The following is an 18,467-nucleotide window of genomic DNA, read 5'->3' as shown; positions in this document are numbered from 1 at the left end:
CGTCGGTTCATAGCGATAAGCGTTGGCAATTAATCGAAGAAGTTTGTTTTGTCATGTTTGTGCAACTCGATAAGTCCCAATAGGATTTATAATTCACTGATAAACTAATATCTTTGATTTTAGTTGGGAGTATCTTTCGACTAACCAATCTGGTCTGCTTTTTATCTAACATTATGCAGATATAGTAGTTTTTTAGCTGGTTTTAAAATGTGTAAACAAAACCAAGCAAAAAAAAGAAAAAGAAAATAATATAACAAAATGTCCACAATAGTATCATGAATAAATAACACGAATAAGTCAAAATATGAAACCCCTTTAAAGTATTCTTCAACAAATCTAGGAACATAGTTTCCGACTGCCATTCTATGACTACATAGAATTTTTATTGAGATTGGTAGCAATCATGCATCGTAAGAAGTGATGTGCAGAGATTTCTGTAAATAGTTCAAAAATAACAATTTTAATGTATAATAAAAATCATTCTGATGAGGAAAAATCCAAATACATCAAAGTAGAAACAATATTTCACCAATCGTAATATCAGAAAAGCATTAAAGCTTTTTGAAACTATATGAATATAAACGAGAAATGGTACAAAAACCGCTATTTTGCAAAAATTCGCCTCGTAATATCAATTGTTCCACTTAATGTTGCATAGTAGTATTTTATTATATAATATTTTATTATATAACCAAAAATTATGGTTTCAAAAGACGCTGTCTTCGACTAATTTCTACTAGAAAGATATTTTGTTTATGATTAAAACAAAATGATAACAATATAGAATGAAAACTCTATGAATAGTAGAGCTTTGAGGGTCTGATGTCATATACTACATGTCACTATAAGTTTCAATAGGAAATAACTTTATTACAAAAAAAATCCAATTAGTTATTTCTTAAAAGGGCAGTGTTTAGCCCTTAAATAAATATTAAACGAAAACTGGAAAGTTAATTCATCATCACCGACTGAATATTGCGTCACCATATGATATTGAAACTAATGCAATGGTTACATCATTGTTTGGATTTTTTTGTGTATTTGTTATACATACGCATACGATGTTTGTAGTATGTTATGATATAATTTGTTTATATTTTTTTAATTAATCCTTATATAATTGTTTGACTTTCACAAGTTAGTTGTTGAGCAATTTACTGTAATGATAATAATCATAATACATATTTTAACAAATCGGAATGCTATTAATGATGATGCTAAAAGGTATGATTTTTACACCTGTGGAAATATAAGGAATTTTAAAGAAAGCCTGCAAGGTATGTAAGAAATTTGCGTAATTAGAAGATCGTAATAGAAGTATCATAATAATGAATCGGATAAGTAATTTAAGGTTTTCTCGAATTTTTCGAAGAAAAATGCAGTCACAGCTTCAGTACCGAATTTCTGTAATATCTGGATGAAAAACTCATTAGTTGCTGACAGTAGAGAATAGATCACGCAGAAGAGAATAAGATTTTTTATAATATTCTCCAATTTGTGTTTTATTTGCAAATTATATAGTTATGTTTGTAGTAACATGTTAAATTGTTATATATGGTTGTGAAAATTTGATGAAATTCAAGAAAAAAATAAATACAAAGGAAATACATCTAATACAAGAATATATATAATTGATTATATCGATGATTATTTGATCTATAAGAATTAGATCTAAGAGCTTATATTTATATTATTTTATGTTTAAGTGCGTTTGCGCTCAAGTAGCTAGTCATATGCTACATTTTGTTCACTCACCCTGTAGTGTAGTAGAGAATCGAATAGTTTGGCCACGTTCGAACAGCGCATCATAACCAATTCGTTCCAAAGACGGCTCGATTTCGTTTAAATTTGTCACTGTTAATTCATGTAGATCCCAGATATCGTTTTAACGGTTTTGAACATTATGGTCGAAGTTTTGCTCCATAACATAGTCGCTAGATGACATTTGTTGGCCTGTCTCGATATGAAGAATTTTATGATTTTGCGATGAGTCCGTAGCGTATTCTTCCTTTTTGGAAGTAAAACAAATAATATAAGACGAAAATTATCTTTTGGAATTTCCATTTTCAAAAAACTTTTTATTGAGCAAAAGAATGACACTATCTTTATATCTATAAAATGATTTATGGATTGATACCATTCAGACAGGTTGCTATGGCTTCATAGATTAAGTATTATGCAGCTTTAATACCATCTACTAGGAAAAACAAAAATTAACCCCTACTCTACTTTATCATGAAAACAAGAAACACTTGGGTTAATAGTAGTTGAAAGAAAACAATGGTCTTATCACATTCATTGTTGACTATAATATGAAATTATTATTTGTGACAAATGTAGAAAACTAAACAGATTAAATATATATTTTAAAATATTTAAGAACATTTACAAGATTTTTGCTTGCGGAAATTGTATAGTTGTGGAAGCATTATGTATGATCATTGAAAAATCTAGATATATTTCATTTAACGTGCCTAAGAAAGTATGTTCATTATATTACATATTTATGAATATTCAACAAAAACACTATCCTTTAATACTGCATATAGTCTATTCAAAGTTATTTTTTACATACGTCATCTAAATTTGTGACGTCAAAATGTCGCAATGTCGCCGCATCAACTCTGAGTTTTAGTTCAGTTTGGCTTTGACATGCAACAAAATTCTAATCTAAATATAACTGAACAAAAGTGTTATCAAATACAATTTATTTTAACATTATAGTACATCTAAAAACTACAGTTAATTATACAGCTACAATGGTTTATAGGTTAGAGTTATAACCTCTTATCACTATTGCTTTCAAGAATTTTGCATCGATCACACAGCATTGTGTCTCTTTTTAACTAAAATAAATTCAAGGGGAATATATTGTCTGATTCTAAAATGAATGTACAAACTGCGACAGGCAATACATTAAACATCTTGATGACGTATGTACAAAAAACTTTGAATAGACTATAAGTTTACTATAATTAAATGCAATAGTTCTTTCTGAGTTAAAGTATGATATAGAGTAAGTCGAAATGTAACCCGTTTAATATAAATGGTTTTGATTGCTTTTCTCGTAACCCTCGTAGACGAAACATCAAATAAAACGAGAAAATAACGAGTCTTACGATGAACTTTTCGAAGATCTGCTGTCTAACCGTCAAATTGTAGTTGTAACTGACGGGGGCCTTGTCTGTCTGCGAACCCCTGGTGCACTTCAAGGGCGCCGAAGCGACCGGATTCTCCTCGTCGTAGGTCTGCTTCAGGATGTCTTCGATGATGTCGCGGCACACCCGGCCGATGTATTCCTTGGTGCGGTAGTGGATGGGCTCGAACGCTGTCCACTCGTCGAGAAAATCGCTCCTCATGCTCCGCCCTCGGTTTGCGTTGTTGGATCAACGGAAAATTTTGAAACTGATGTTGTCACAGTGTCAACCCGGATATGTCACGATCATTTGACGTTTGTGTGAATACCGAACGCTTCGAAAACGTTTGTTTCGCTTTTGAAACGTAAATGTCGCCACTTATGCTAATTAGAGATCTAGGTAGTTTTAATTAGAGTTTATTTCGTGAGACTTATAGTATTTCAGTAATTTAGAGGAAGTCTATGCTATAAAGGAAATGTTGTAGAATTCGTATTGCAACCTAATTCATGGGTGTTTAAGTTCTATATATCCGTGAGAACTACATTAAGAAATATAGTATATAAGCATTTATTTAATTTTATCCGGTATATTATTATATAAAAATATTTATAGTTCTAAATTACCTGTAAAATTTAATTGATGCAATTTTTTGAAGAGTTAACATGTATGCACAATTCATATTCTTCTTGTTTTTATAACTTAACCTCTAATCTTAGCCCCTTGAATAAATAATTCAAATTAAAAATAGAATAAGCCGACTTGGTTGGCGCAGTGGTCCAGGCGACGGTCATCCTACTGTTGCGATTGCCGCGGGTTCGCATCCTGCTAGGGCATGGTTGTAAATTTATGTTTGCGATTGTTTATAATTGTGATTGTCCATAAGACAAGAGTGCAAAATGCCGACGAGGAAAATCATCCCCTAGTTACGCCAGTAACCAGAGACTGGATGTCTTTTGGGGCGATTTTTAAGTTGGGTCACACGTCAATCGGTAGGCTTAATGCCGAGGACCGTGGTTCGGAACCCACGCTAAACAATAGGTCAGCCCAGATAAATCCTAGTTGGTAAAAATGAGACCCTAATATATAACAAAAAAATAGAATAAAAATAAAAATTATAACAGAATAGATGAAAATAGTAGTGGATTACACATAGTTTTTTTTTTTTATTACTCTTCGTGAGTCCACAATCTGCCCTATTGGCAATAAGTATTTCTTCTGTTTATATTATATATACATGGCATGTAGAAAATCACTTCAATAAGCAATCTTCTGTATAAAATATTATCTTAATTAATTAGACTTATTCTAATGCTTATTCTAAACTCTACATATGTCCAGTAATCAGATCAGGTGGTGTTAAACGTTTTAGTCTACGCACTTCACTATCACGTCGCATATTTAGCTGATTAGCGAGTACATTGGGATGCACTGACACTCTTTCGAAGTACTTCACACATACACGTTGGATTACACTCGTTATAGGTTCTAGAGGAATATCGCGTTGTATCACTTTATTTGAAATATAGTACGGAGCATCAACAATGGCACGCAACACCTTATTTTGGAACCGTTGAATGATGGATATATTAGATTTGCTAGCGGTACCCCATAGTTGAATTCCAGATGTCCAAATGGGCCTGAGTATAGACTCATACAGCAATACCTTGTTATCTAATGATAACTTGGATTTGCGCCCAATGAGCCAATACATTTGATATAATTTTAGTCCTAGTTGTTTCCGTTTAGAGAGTATGTGCTTCTTCCAGGTTAGGCGTCGATCTAAATGCATACCAAGATATTTAACATGCTCTGCTTGGGGGAGTTGACGATGATTGATATTTACTGGTGGACATGTTCTTCTACGCAGGGTAAACGTTATATGCGTGGATTTTGATTCATTGGCTTTAATGCGCCATGTCTTCAACCATAATTGTATTTGATCCAGGTGGGTTTGTAGGTTTATTGGTGCTGTGACTGGATCTTCATGGGATGCTAAGATTGCTGTATCGTCTGCATATGTTGCCACAGTAGTTATTTTTGTGGTGGGCAGATCAGCCGTATACAGAAGATACAGTACTGGACCCAGTACACTACCTTGCGGAACTCCTGAATATATGGGATTTAATTCGGTATGTTCATCGCCTTGATTTACAATAAAATGTCTGTCAGTGAGATACGATTTTAATAGCTGATAGTCCGGATGAGGGAGAAGTTTCTTTAGTTTAACCTGCAAGCCCGTATGCCATACCTTGTCAAAAGCCTGGGATATGTCTAGGAAAGCAGCCGAACAATATCTTTTGGCATTTAGGTCAGCGTTTATTTGGTTTACAAGTCTATGCACTTGTTCTATAGTCCCATGCTTATTACGAAAGCCAAACTGATGTTCTGGAATAATTTTTCTTTTTTCTATTATATAGTTTAATTTTTTTATGTATAATTTCTCGAAAACTTTCGAGATTATTGGTAATAAACTTATAGGTCGGTAGGAGGTCACATCTTCTGGTATTTTTCCTGGTTTAAGTATCATTAATATTTTAGCTACTTTCCAGATACTAGGGAAATAATTAATTCGTAGCATAGCATTAAATATATATGTTAATAGTTTTATAGCCTTTTCTGATAATTCTTTTAAAATTTTGCCAGTAATTAAGTCATAACCAGGAGCTTTTTTAATATTAATCTCTCACATTATTGTATGTTTAACTTTTTTGACCGTTAATTTCTCGTGCGGTAAATCCATTTGAAATGGCGAATCTAGAAAGCTAGTAATTTTATTTTCGTCATCTTTATGTAGCTGAGACTGGAAAGGTTTAAAAACATTTTTTAAGTGTTTTGAGAAAATGTCGGCCTTCTCTTTATTGCTTCTCGCCCAATTATTTTCGCTTGTTTTAATAGGTGGGTTATGCTGCTGGGATCTCCTAAGCTTTTTTGTTGCTTTCCACAACGAATAGTCTGTAGCCTCAGTTGATGTCAAGTTTTCTAGGTATTCTTGAATGCCTTGGTTTTGTTCAATTTGAATTAGATCTCTCAGCTCTTTTATGGCTCTATTATTACACATAGTAATATAAATTTCAGTTATTTTTGTTTTTATAACATAACTTCTGATCTTAAATTAAAACAAAACGTGGGCTCCGAACCACAGCCCTCTTCATTAAGTCTACCGACTGACGAGTGACCAACTTCGAAATCAATGCCTGGTTACTGGCACGACTAGCATCATTTTCTTTGTCGGATTTTACACTCTTGGCTAGGACAATCACAAACATTAAACAATCACAAATATAAGTTTACGATTTTAGGATTCGATCCCGCGACTATCGCAACAGTAGGAGGGATCGTCCTATTTGCCTTTACCAGTGCGCTAACCAAGCCGGCTCAGACAAAATTGTTTATTACAAACTTTTTGTTCTCTTCATATCTGAAAAGATCTTTATTTAAATAAAAATTGTTTATTGTGATTAATTGGTTGAAGGTGCAAAAGTATATCGCTTAAAAATGATTTTGTCATTTTCATCCAATTACTTTAGTTTTTGCATATAGACACTTTCACCTTAATTTATAAAATGAAATTACTCATTTAATTAACTTTAGTGAGTAATATTTCAATCAAAACCAATAAGATCAATAAAAACCATTCATGGTATGACTAGCAATGGTAGTTTAGATATAAACCATCTAAATGGTAATATTTGAAATAGTTGTTCTTTAATTTAGAAGGACTAAACATAATGTTAATTTTATTTCAATTAAAACATGGTTAACTATTCTACAGCCTTTCCATCCTACCATCTTTCTGACAACAAGCTGAGAATATTGAATATCCTTTGAAACATTCTAATTTTCAATATTTTCTGAACTATTTCCCAAAACAAATGACTTTATTATTTATTAATATATTATTATAGCAATGACTAGGCGGACGAACTTACAATGACTTTAAACTACATATCTAAAGGGGCCCATTGGTCCTTATTTAGTCTCTAATAAGATAATAATAAGTGTACACCACCACCAACTGGACCACTCTACAGAACTACATAAGATTATACGGTTTAGTTCTTTTGAATCTGCATATTAGTATTATCTAAGATTTGCAACAGTTCTGTGTTTACATGGCAGTGGAGTCTTGTTGTAAATCTCTTAATGTCCTCTATGACAGTTGGGTGTGAAAATATGGACATAAGTAATTGTTCCTATAAATATCTGGGTGCATCCACAATACTTCTCAGGATTTTATTCTGGAATACTTGTATTATGTTCATATTACTTTTTGCAGAATACCCTCATAATTAAATTTAATAGGTCGGTATAGGTTTTAGTATTGCTTATACAGCAGCAACTTATTATATACGGATATTTTAGATTTTCTGCCAAATAATCAATACTTTTTTTGCATTTTGATTTGATTTATTTTTTTTATTCTCCTTTCAACGAAGTTTTGCATCAAGATTCATCCAAAGTTACTTAACATTGATGTGATAATAGTATTATTCATATTCATATTGGTATATTAACAGCTTATAATTGTACGTGAATTTAGTATGCACTGATTTACTCTCGTTAACTTTTATTCTCCATATCTGGCTCCAATTATTCCAAAGAAGAGGACCCAAAACATTGCCTTGCAGTACACTTACTTTTGTTTTATTTTCATTGTTGAGTAAACTTCTTCTTGTCTAACTCTAGACATCCTGGCTGAGATGTAGGAGTTTTGCTAAGTATTGCTTTGGAAACATTTTATGGAGTTTATACGTGAGTCCCTTACGCCACACTTAATCGAAGACTTGCGCTTTCATAATCTCCTGAACTATTACCCGAAAGAAATAATGATCTAAAGCAGCGATGTTAACGAACAGCTTTCAATCTATGGGTAACTAATATTCTTTTCTTTGTCTTGATCATACACATTAAAAACGCCAGTCTTCTAAACCACAAAATACTGTTGAAATTACTCAAGTTTCAACAAGCAGTTGAAGACTTGCAAATACATTTTTTTAATTGCTTGGAATATAAAACTTACACTCCCTCAAAATGCTGCTTTGTTAAAAGGCAACTTAATTTTAATTATTGCAACATATTACTAATTTTTATTTGATAAACACTAATCAAAACAGTTATAACAATTAACTTCACATTGGTAATTACCAAAATAACGCCACTTATTCCATACTAGTTGTGTTTAAATTATTTAATTTATGTTTGGTTGTTCGAAAGTAGTCACCAATCAATAAATTACCGAAAAATATTTTATTATGATATTACAAAAACACTATCACAGTTAATATTATTCATGTCAGATGTTTCATCAGCATAAAAGGAAATCTATTTTGATATAAAAACCAGTGAATAAATAAAAAAAACTTGGGGTTTAATTTATGTTATTATCTACGTGCGACTTAAAACCTGACTATTTTATTTTATGTTGATAATTCAACATTTAACTGCATGCTCTTTTATAACCCTCTAATGTTCCAAACACAAACCTGAAATAACCGAATAACAGTTGTTTATTTTCGCACGCTGTTCTTCACATCATTACATCATTGTTTTGCTCGGATGATCAGCCATTAACTTACACCCACACCGCTATCTTAACGTCACATATCTTAGCGTGTATTAACATTTAAGCATGCTCATATTTTTAAGTAGATGCAGCCCTAAAAGTTACAGAACGTGGTCTCGTGGTTAGAAAAAGGCCGCTCCAATGTCATGATCACGTGTACTTCACGTGAATATTAGCATGATAATGAGTACCTAGTAGGGCCGGCTGTGCCGCCGTGAAATTTATTTTTGTTTGGTACCGACCCCGGCCGTTATAAGTAAATTTTGAATTTTTATTATAGGGCTGCTGGCTAAATATGATTTTATTTGTCCTTTTCAGGTACCTGGTACTATTTACAATGTCGCCCGTAAACCATTATCTTCCACAGACGTTAGTTCCGTCTGACGGCTACGAAGATGGAGTATTTCAGTGAAATATTTACTATTGAAATTTGACTCGTTTTTATCAATACAGTCAATATTTGTGTATTACACAAAAGTTTACTGGAATAGAAAATAATCAAAACGTAACTTTCGAAACTAATTTATAGTTTTTGTTACTCGTTGAAGCAATCATGCTGACAAGGAAGTATTTTTGACTTTCGGATATAAAATAAAGTAATATTCAATTTTTATATGGAAAATTTAGTCTATAATATATAAGAGTTAAATATATTAGGAATTTTTTTAACGTTTTAATAAAATACATCTCGTTCTTATAAACTTTTCTTTTAGTTTGAATGCAATGGGTCTGTGAAAGTGTATAATTATGAATTCTGTTGAACATAGCTATGAGCTTTTTTGTATTCCGCTTTTCTCAGTCCTTTAAAGAAAAGTTTGAATTTATGTTACTAAAATCAGATATATATATTTCGTTAGATTAGAAAGTATTATCATTCGAATAATTTTGCAAACTTTGGAATAATTGATGGATCACACCTAAACCAAAACTTAATGCTATATGAGATATTAAACAAATTTAAATAATACACCCAGTGTTAAAATACCATTCGTGTTAAAAGAATCAAAGAAAATATATGTAGAATCCTATCAAATCATACTTTAGCGGCGATTTATCTTTCGATATGGTTTGCGCTGTTTCTTCATGCATAAACTATCGTCTTTTTTATTTAAATTATGTTGTTTTGTGTCGCTGAACAGTTATATGTCTCCCGAATTCCATTGAATCATATCTTGGTTAGTAATAATTGTAATAGTCGGCCTTTGTGTGAAACCCCAAAGAACAGAACAGGATTTATTAAATGTATTATGGTAGGTGACCTTAAGAACTGCATTAATAATAGCCATTAAAGTGTTGTTTTGAATTAATAAAATGTAATTTTGTATAGATTTGATAAGTAAACCTTTATTTATTACAACGCGTAATATTGTGATGCAAAAGTGTAGGCATAATTCACACCTTTTAAGCAAATAACGCTTAATACTCAAAAACTATTTCATTGTTATAAAAATGTAGCCCGTCTAAGGATATTCATAATGAATAGCATTACAATTACATTACGTCTTACTGTTTTTTGATCACAACAGTAAAGCAATCTTATAAATTATGATGTCCACCACCATTTTAGAACACCTTCAGAACACTCGCTTTTATTAATACTAATCATTAAGGTTTAGATATAAAATTCATGTTTTGGGAAATGAAATTAAAAATGTAATTAGTTACTAGAAAAATAATATAAATTAATAGATAAGAAATCAAGGATCGCATCACTAAAGACTAACTGTAAACAGGTGGCATTTTATACTGATGTAATTCATTATGCGCATACCAGAGTCATTTTCCGTTCAGCTAATGGATTCAAAACAATTTATGTTCAGTACTCGAATCGTCAAACAGTTGATTTTGTTCTTGTTGTTTGTTTTTTGGTAATTCTATCCTGACAGTATTGAGATAAAATTTCTCAATAGAATGAATCGATAATTTAGTTCGTAATAACTTCATTTTTAATTTTGAGAAATCTTCATGATCTGAATACTGTACGAAAATGTTTTTGGTACTGTTGATTAAGGTTTATTTCTGTTTGTTCTGATTTATGCACGGTTTTCTTTGTGAATAATATTAATTATATTATATTACTAGCTGACCCGGCAGACTTCGTACTGCCTCAATCGATAAATAAAAGACCTAGTAGTCCGTACTTAATAAAAAAATGCTGGGTATGAATGAATTTTTATTATTATTTTCGATTAATTACACATGCTTTTTAATACTTAAAAAACAGAGTTTTCCTGAAATACTGGCTATTTATAAGGTTTCAATTAGACATTTACAGGCACACACAGTTATGATACCGTTTGTTAATCAATTTAATTCATTTTAATTTTAATTTTAACTATATGTTTTGTTTTGTTTTGTGATGCGTAAATAAACAAAGATGACGGTTTTCCGACGCACCAACACACGACGTATAATTGTCCTTGCGCGAAATAGGAAAACTCCAAGTTGATTCCGCAAACTCCCAACGACTGGTCTTGAGATTTATTTATGGTCATCGCAAAGGCATTAAGCACCTGCAATTAAAAATGATTTTTTTTACTTGTTACTCAGATGAATTGAATTTAAAATATTATTTAATCTTGTTCACTCTAGTTACCTGTTACTTGATTTACCATCTTGTCCCTGCTAGAAGCTCAAAGGGTATTGTAACGCATCATAAGTCCTGTGTCTTTCAGATACACATTTTAAATAATTACTCCGATGATGAAGCATAATATCTCTAGATTGTAAAGTTCACCGGCAGGTGCTCGATCAGCTCGAATGACAATATTATGGCTGTCATATGGCATCCGATCCAATGCTATTTTGAACATGTTTACTAAATTGTTGTTTTGATGAAGAAACATTTGTGACTCTTGGACAATGGTTCTCTTCACTGTTGGATTATGAGCACAACGCTTATCAACTTCCGCATATGAATTGCGCATAAAAAAAATTGTAAAAATTGATGATCCGCATCTGGTAGTGGTAACAGCGCACCCTGTAAGTGATAAATTTGTCCTTGTATCTATAATTTTTAAAGAGTTGTACAATAATTATATCTGATACATATTTTAATACAAACTTGAATATTATTAAAAAAATTGTAATACTCGGTTAGCACGTGAGGTAGCTCTTCGCACATTTCATTGACTGCGACGATCTAAGTCAGGTCGTCTTCTTCACGGCATCGTAAATTGTAAATAATCAAAGTGAGAAAAGTTCTCGCGCACTTACCAGTAAAGTGTCACTATAATAAAAAATCAACAACAAAAAGAGCACATAATTTGAAATGTCACTATCACAAAGGATCACCGAAGTTAAGAAAGTTCTCGCGCACGTACCGGCAATCGTCACTCAAAAAGATAGAAGGATGCACTCTTTGTCTGAGGTACCAATCGACATAGAAGATGGATCGACATATTAGTTGGTTGTCCACAAATAATTCAAGACCAAAATTGTCCCATATCGGTCCAGCCGTTCTCCAGCTTTAGCGAGACTAACGAACAACGTTAATGTTTGTCACAGTTAATAATAAAGATGATTTTTTTTCTTTTTAATAGTTCGTAAAGACTATGCTTGGCCAGCAATCTATTCATGACCACCATCAATTAAAACATAACTATTAATTTTTTGATAATATTTTAGAAATTATATTAACTATAAAAGCTGGATCTGTTAGACCTTAATTATCCATCACATTTGTTAAAAAAAAGTTTAATAATACAAAACTTGCCTATATTTACTGTTACATTTGAAAGATATTTCAAATATAATTCACAAAATAAAATGGTTTGAGTAGATTTATTTTATTTTATCTTATTACCATTATTCAAATTGGATATTTCCACAATCCCATAACAAATTGTGGAGAACTAACAGGTGACAAAAAATGTATTGATTGCTGCAGATAAAATAACACCAAATAGGAACATGAACAGTATGAATATTAGTGTTTTATTAAACGGGACAAATGGGATTATTGCATTTTAAAAATCCGATCTCTATCTGCAGATACAAATAAAATTTTAATTATTTTTACTAGGTCTCATGTTAAAACGGCGAATTTATTTTAAATAATATACAATAAATGGATGTTAACACCTGTGAATTTTCGCAGCTCGTCTACTCATTTATATATCTGCAGCTATTCAAAGTTGACATGGTAAGGCGACTCAAGGGCGACAATACTCAAGGTATGAATGAGATATTTCAGACGTTTTTATGCATTATTTTCGCCAAAAATAAAGACATTTTTACGGCAGAACATTAAAATTTGCCTTTTGGGTCATTTTGGAATATTTTTTATAAATCCATAGATTATACTACTAAAAAAAGAAAGGCTAATGAAAATGAAGTCTTTCAGCATTATAGTACGATCATCCATTCGTTTTAGGCTAGTAAATGTACAATATGTTAATCGAAAGCTCGGGGTAGCCAATTAATTAATGGGATTTATGGATTAAGAATAGTAGCGATAATATTTGGAGATTTGTAGAAAAATTTTACTGCTTTCATACATAGTGGTGGCTTTTTCGTTAGGTTTTAACTATATTGGCTGTATTTGATCTAAACGATTTTGGTCTTTTTTATGGTAATGTTTATTTATATAGTTCTTGGAGTTCTTGTTAATTGTTCAAATATGTAAATTTATTTAAATATGGTGTTTTTATAAAAATAGAAAGGCATATAGAAATTATTTTTATTATTTCATTTTAATCAATATTTTTTAAATAAAATGTGTTATTTCAAAAAAAAATTCAATGTTTATTTCTTTCCTTGTATATAGTTACAACATTAAGTCAATTATTTATCATATTTGTGTATTTTTATTTAAAAAAATAATGATAATGTGTAATATGATGTTTTTATAAAAATAGAATACCTGGACATATATTAATTATATGTTTATTATTTGTTTTATTCAATACTTTTTAAAATGAAATGTGTTATTTCCAAAATTTTACCATTTTTATATACTTCCTGAATGCTCCCCCCTTATTTACTCCCAAGATGTCGCAGTAATTAAAAGAAACGTGGAAGTCATCGAATCCTCTTAGAAAATGGTGTTTTTTATGATACTTTTGAATATGGAGCCCATGCGTTGCAAACAATGCAGTTCATTGATGGTGTATCAATATTGGTTCTTTCTTTATTAGACCAGAAATATACACAGCAACCCTCGTATTTATAGTTTTTAATTTAAATTTTATAAGGCCTAGTTTTTACGGAGTTTTAAAAAATCGGTTTTATTTATTCATGACTTTTAAAATGGATCCATTATCTCCTACATACATACATGTTGAATTAACAAACAGTTATTGAAGGGGTTTTGTTAAATGTATGTCGTCATAACCAATTTCACCTTGAAGCCAGTTGTAATCTTTGAAGAGATATTGTTTGCCAATCAATGAATCGATACAGCCTTGCTTTTTGCTTGTTGCTAAAATCGAATATTTTTATGTATATTTTTTGTCATTGGTTGCCTATAATCTGAATTAACGTTTGAGTGACTATGAAAGTGTAGAAATGAATAATGGTTATTTTTGTAGGCTATTGTTTGTCATCTTAAGATCTATCTATCGATCTATATATACTAATTTGCGATATTAGATATAAATTAGTGCTTATTTTATTTTTACTTTTATGAATTATTTGTAATACTTGTTTTCCCAATCTGTGTTTCACGAGATGATGGAAGATTACTGAGTGAAATATAATTTTCTTTTGGTGAGAATACGTTGTAGGAAGTTTTCAAAAGATCTATTTCTTGACCATTCAGTCAAACTTTAGTTCCTAAACTAATATCCGCCAGTGTATCTAAAATATTTCTAGTTCTTTTCCTCAACCTCAGAATCAATCAATATTATTAGCTGTGTTTTTATTTACTATTTGATTTTAAGTCAACAGTTCTATGATATTGCAGAACAAACTTATTTATAAAAAAATACATTAGTTAATATGTGTTACAAGATTTTTTATTATGTAAAATATGGCATACACTATTTTTCATAGGTTGCATTGTTTCATTTGTAACAGAATCTTCTTGATGTTGCTATTTCAATTATTTATCAAGCCCAAGCTCTATAATAATATTTATCTGCGAACTGAAATTTAATTAAAATCATAATTCTTATTTTCATACAAAGATAATTTTCTGTAATAACTCTTTGTTTTTAATCTTGCATACTTTCTTATCCTATTACATCAATATAGCCATATTTTTAATTATAAAAAATTAAACTAAATAATGATAGTTATTATATATGCTAAAATGCAACATGTATATAATGTTATTCGCCTTTCCGCTTTATACATTTTTCATGTAAAATAATGAAAGAACTTATGAGTACTAAAGTCAATTTTCAATTATCTTTATTGTCACACGAACATACCGAAATTATAGGGTAGAGCTATATTGTTATATACTTCATATATGATGTTGTCGCTTATTCTGAATAATATTTGTTGTTTATTCTAGTAATAGATTAAATATGATGTCAAATGTTTATTGATATTTATATATCAAAAGTTGATCAATTTGATCAAGATCTCATGCGTTTTAGAAGAAATACAACAAAATTACAAAATAAGAACACACTATTTGTTCTGTTTATAGTTCTTTATCTGTTCTTTTATACTTCAATATACATTTTCTCTATCCCTCTCATTCCATGAAGTTTTCTATTATACTAAACATTGTTGTTAATCTTGTGAACATGTTCGTAACGAGCATCCGTTTTTCTTCAATAACTTCGACGGTTTTCATTGTTCCATGGTATTAGATCAGGAAAATAAGGCAATTATATATAAGAAACCGCGAGTTAAAAGCCTAGTTGAGTAAGTTTTTTTAATGAAAAAATTGTAATCTTCATCTTATCAACTAGTATTTACACTATTATAAATATTTGTTGTTACTGAAATTTTGCGACAGTTAAGTTGCTTTGTTAAAATATTGTTTGGTACATACATGACATAGCAAAACATATTGAGATGTTTGTTTCGAGACCTGCCCATGTATAAATCATCCGTAGTAGTATTAGTATCGTTGTTTTATAACCCTATCATGTATGTTTATATTTTAATATTTCTTAGCATATTAAAGAATGTCATAAACATCTTGTTCGCAAACAAAATTTTTATTTGGATTCAAAAAAATAAAACTGTTAAATCAAGGGAAATATTAGGAACATTAATTGCCTTTTATAAATAGTTTCGCAGGTGTTCGATAACTTGTCATATCGTTGACAATTTTATAAAATATTGTATTAGATAAGGTTCTCATATCGAATTTTTTTTTAATTTAAGTAAAATTTTAATTAAAAATTACTTTAAAATCCCTAAATTATGTATCTATTATTATGAAATAGAATTAGACAAATTACTAGATTTATTTAGAGACTTTATTTAATAACATAATATACCAGCAAAAATTAAACAAAATATTATTTTTAACTGTAGAATAATCATAAAATATTCAAACTAATATCCAACCACAGGTCGAGTGGAGATGCTGACAAAAATCGATATTTTTCTTTCTTTATTTTTTTTGGGAAATTTTAGTGAAAAATATTCCGCTTTCAAATTAAGTACCAAAAACTTTAAAGTACATCAATATTTTTTATTCTCTAATATATCGACATTTCGTTAAAATGTCAAAACTGATATATTTTTTTATTATTTTATTAAATAAGTTATTAAGTTAAAACTTAATATATAGTTATTCGAATAAAACAGGCAATGTACGTCATCAACACCGTCCAACGTTTTGCCAAATTTAGTTTATAAAAACGTAAAATACCTTTTAAACTCAAAGCATTTTCTTTCTCATTTTACTAACTAGCATTACTCTAGTTAAAAAGTGACAAAATGAAGTCTGATGCGTCCGAATATGTACCAAATCAATTTATAAAATTTGATTTATGTTGGTACTGGTCGACACCGTTGTCATATGTCAAAATAAACGTAAACTGAAATTGGTGCGGCAACGTTGCATTATAAATTTTATTTTAAATATAATCCGTTCCTTAAAATGGTGAACTCACGTCATATAAATTTATGACGTTAAAACGCCACCATGTCACCGCATTAACACAATTCTAAATAAAATAAAGACACCAAAATAATGTTATTAAATATTATAAACATTAATGTTCTGAAAAATTTTGCAGACGTTTGACAACAAGACGAATTTTGTAGGCTAATTCAGTTACATGTCTGACGCACAGCACTGTATCTGCTTTTAAATAAAATGAGAATGAAAATATCGTCTGATTTTAAAACAAATATACAAATTGCGATAGGCAATACATTCGACATCGTGATGACGTGAGTTCACTGTTATTTTGATTTAACTATATGGTCCTTCCAATAAAACAGCCATAGAAGACGTCGAACATACTGTCAAATGCAGTTTGTAAAAATCTATAATTTGTTTTAAACTCGGAGCGGATTTTTCCTTCTCATTTTACTCTAGTTAAAAAGAAACATAATGCTGTCTCATACGTCGGAACATGTAACCGAATCAATTTAAAAAATACGAGTTGTGTTGGTTCTGTCCTAACTCTTTATCAGATGTCTACAAATTTCTTCAAAACGTGTTACTGATAATAAGTAGAGGTTATAAACCCACAAACGTTGTAAACCAAAAATCCAATTTGTTGCGACGTTCTGATGTCATAAATTTTGATGAAGTACATTGGCAGTTTTATTAGATATACTATAGTAAAACTTTTGAAAATATTTATATGAATACCTTGAATAAGTTCTAATTTTTTCGTAAAAGCTAACGTAATTAATAGTAGCCAAAAAATTAACAACTGACGAAGCCGGCGCCACCTATCGGAAAAAGGAGAAACTTATTTAGTTTTCGAGTTTTATACGTAAAACAAATAAGGCAAACCTAATGCCGAATAACCTGTCCATATACAATATACTCTAGATCGAATAATAAAACTGAACAAAAACAGGGACGGTGAGGGAACAAGACCCAAATATCGAACGTTTAATAACTGTCTCCCGTCGAAACACGACCCTCCGAAATGTTGCGCTTCAGGTCGGCTTCCCCCAAGGCCAACGAGGGAGGGTAACGTGTCCGTCCCCGTTGCAAACGGGGGAATCGCCAAATCCCGGATTCTGATGTTGGATTAGGCTCGCAACGAGAGCGGTGAGCAATCTCTCTCTTTTTTTTTTCGACGGCAATGTAAATCATCAAAAAAGAGAGAGAGGTTGGTAATTTGTTCTTTAACGGATAATTAATTGATTTCATTATATGCGTAACATCCAGGATGTTTGGAAGTTTATGTAATCAAACAGCGAATGGAAATTATTTGGAAAGCTGGAAAATCTCATCTGGGAACCTTGTCGAATAAGCTCGGCCAGGAAAAAATTTAGAGAATCAATAATCAATAGTTCCGTGTTAAAATATCGAAGAGCAAACAGAGAAAATCGTTGGAATTTACGATTTTTTTCTAAATTTTATGTTAACAACATATTTAAAGCATAAAACATCATAGCAAAATTTATAATTCAAATTAAAAAATAAATTGCTTTTAAACATGGCGAATATATTTTTTTTTATTTTAGAAATCACTACATAGTATAAAACAAAGTCGCCTTTTCTGTCCCTATATCCCTATGTGCGCTTAAATCTTTAAAACTACGCAACGGATTTTGATGCGGTTTTTTTCAATAGATAGAGTGATTCAAGAGGAAGGTTTATATGTATAATACATGCATAATATACTAAGGCAACATTGCTAATTTTAGAGGTTTCTAACGTGATGTCG

At 30.7% G+C, this 18,467-nt stretch overlaps 2 protein-coding genes across 4 annotated transcripts in view; one reads left to right on the top strand and one right to left on the bottom strand.

The window, feature by feature from the left end:
* wge (BAH domain and coiled-coil containing protein winged eye) overlaps positions 1-18,467 on the top strand; it is a 208,323-nt gene that overhangs the window by 29,953 nt on the left and 159,903 nt on the right. The window lies entirely within an intron of this gene.
* The window catches only part of LOC143206488 (uncharacterized), a 38,999-nt gene that overhangs the window by 5,976 nt on the left and 14,556 nt on the right, over positions 1-18,467 (bottom strand). The window contains exon 1 of one of the 2 annotated variants that reach the window (XM_076419058.1): positions 3,120-3,250. The exons of the other annotated variant lie outside the window; for it this stretch is intronic. The gene's annotated coding sequence lies outside the window, so the exon portion shown is untranslated. Of the gene's footprint in view, positions 1-3,119; positions 3,251-18,467 lie in introns of those variants that run through there. 2 annotated transcript variants of the gene reach the window in all.

Source organism: Rhynchophorus ferrugineus, unplaced genomic scaffold (assembly GCF_030347505.1).
Source record: "Rhynchophorus ferrugineus isolate W39M unplaced genomic scaffold, kcgeb_rfMv2 rfM1, whole genome shotgun sequence".
Classification (NCBI taxonomy): Eukaryota; Metazoa; Arthropoda; class Insecta; order Coleoptera; family Curculionidae; genus Rhynchophorus; species Rhynchophorus ferrugineus.
The sequence above is the reverse complement of the archived record's forward strand: the minus strand, read 5'-3'. Positions and strand labels throughout refer to the sequence as shown.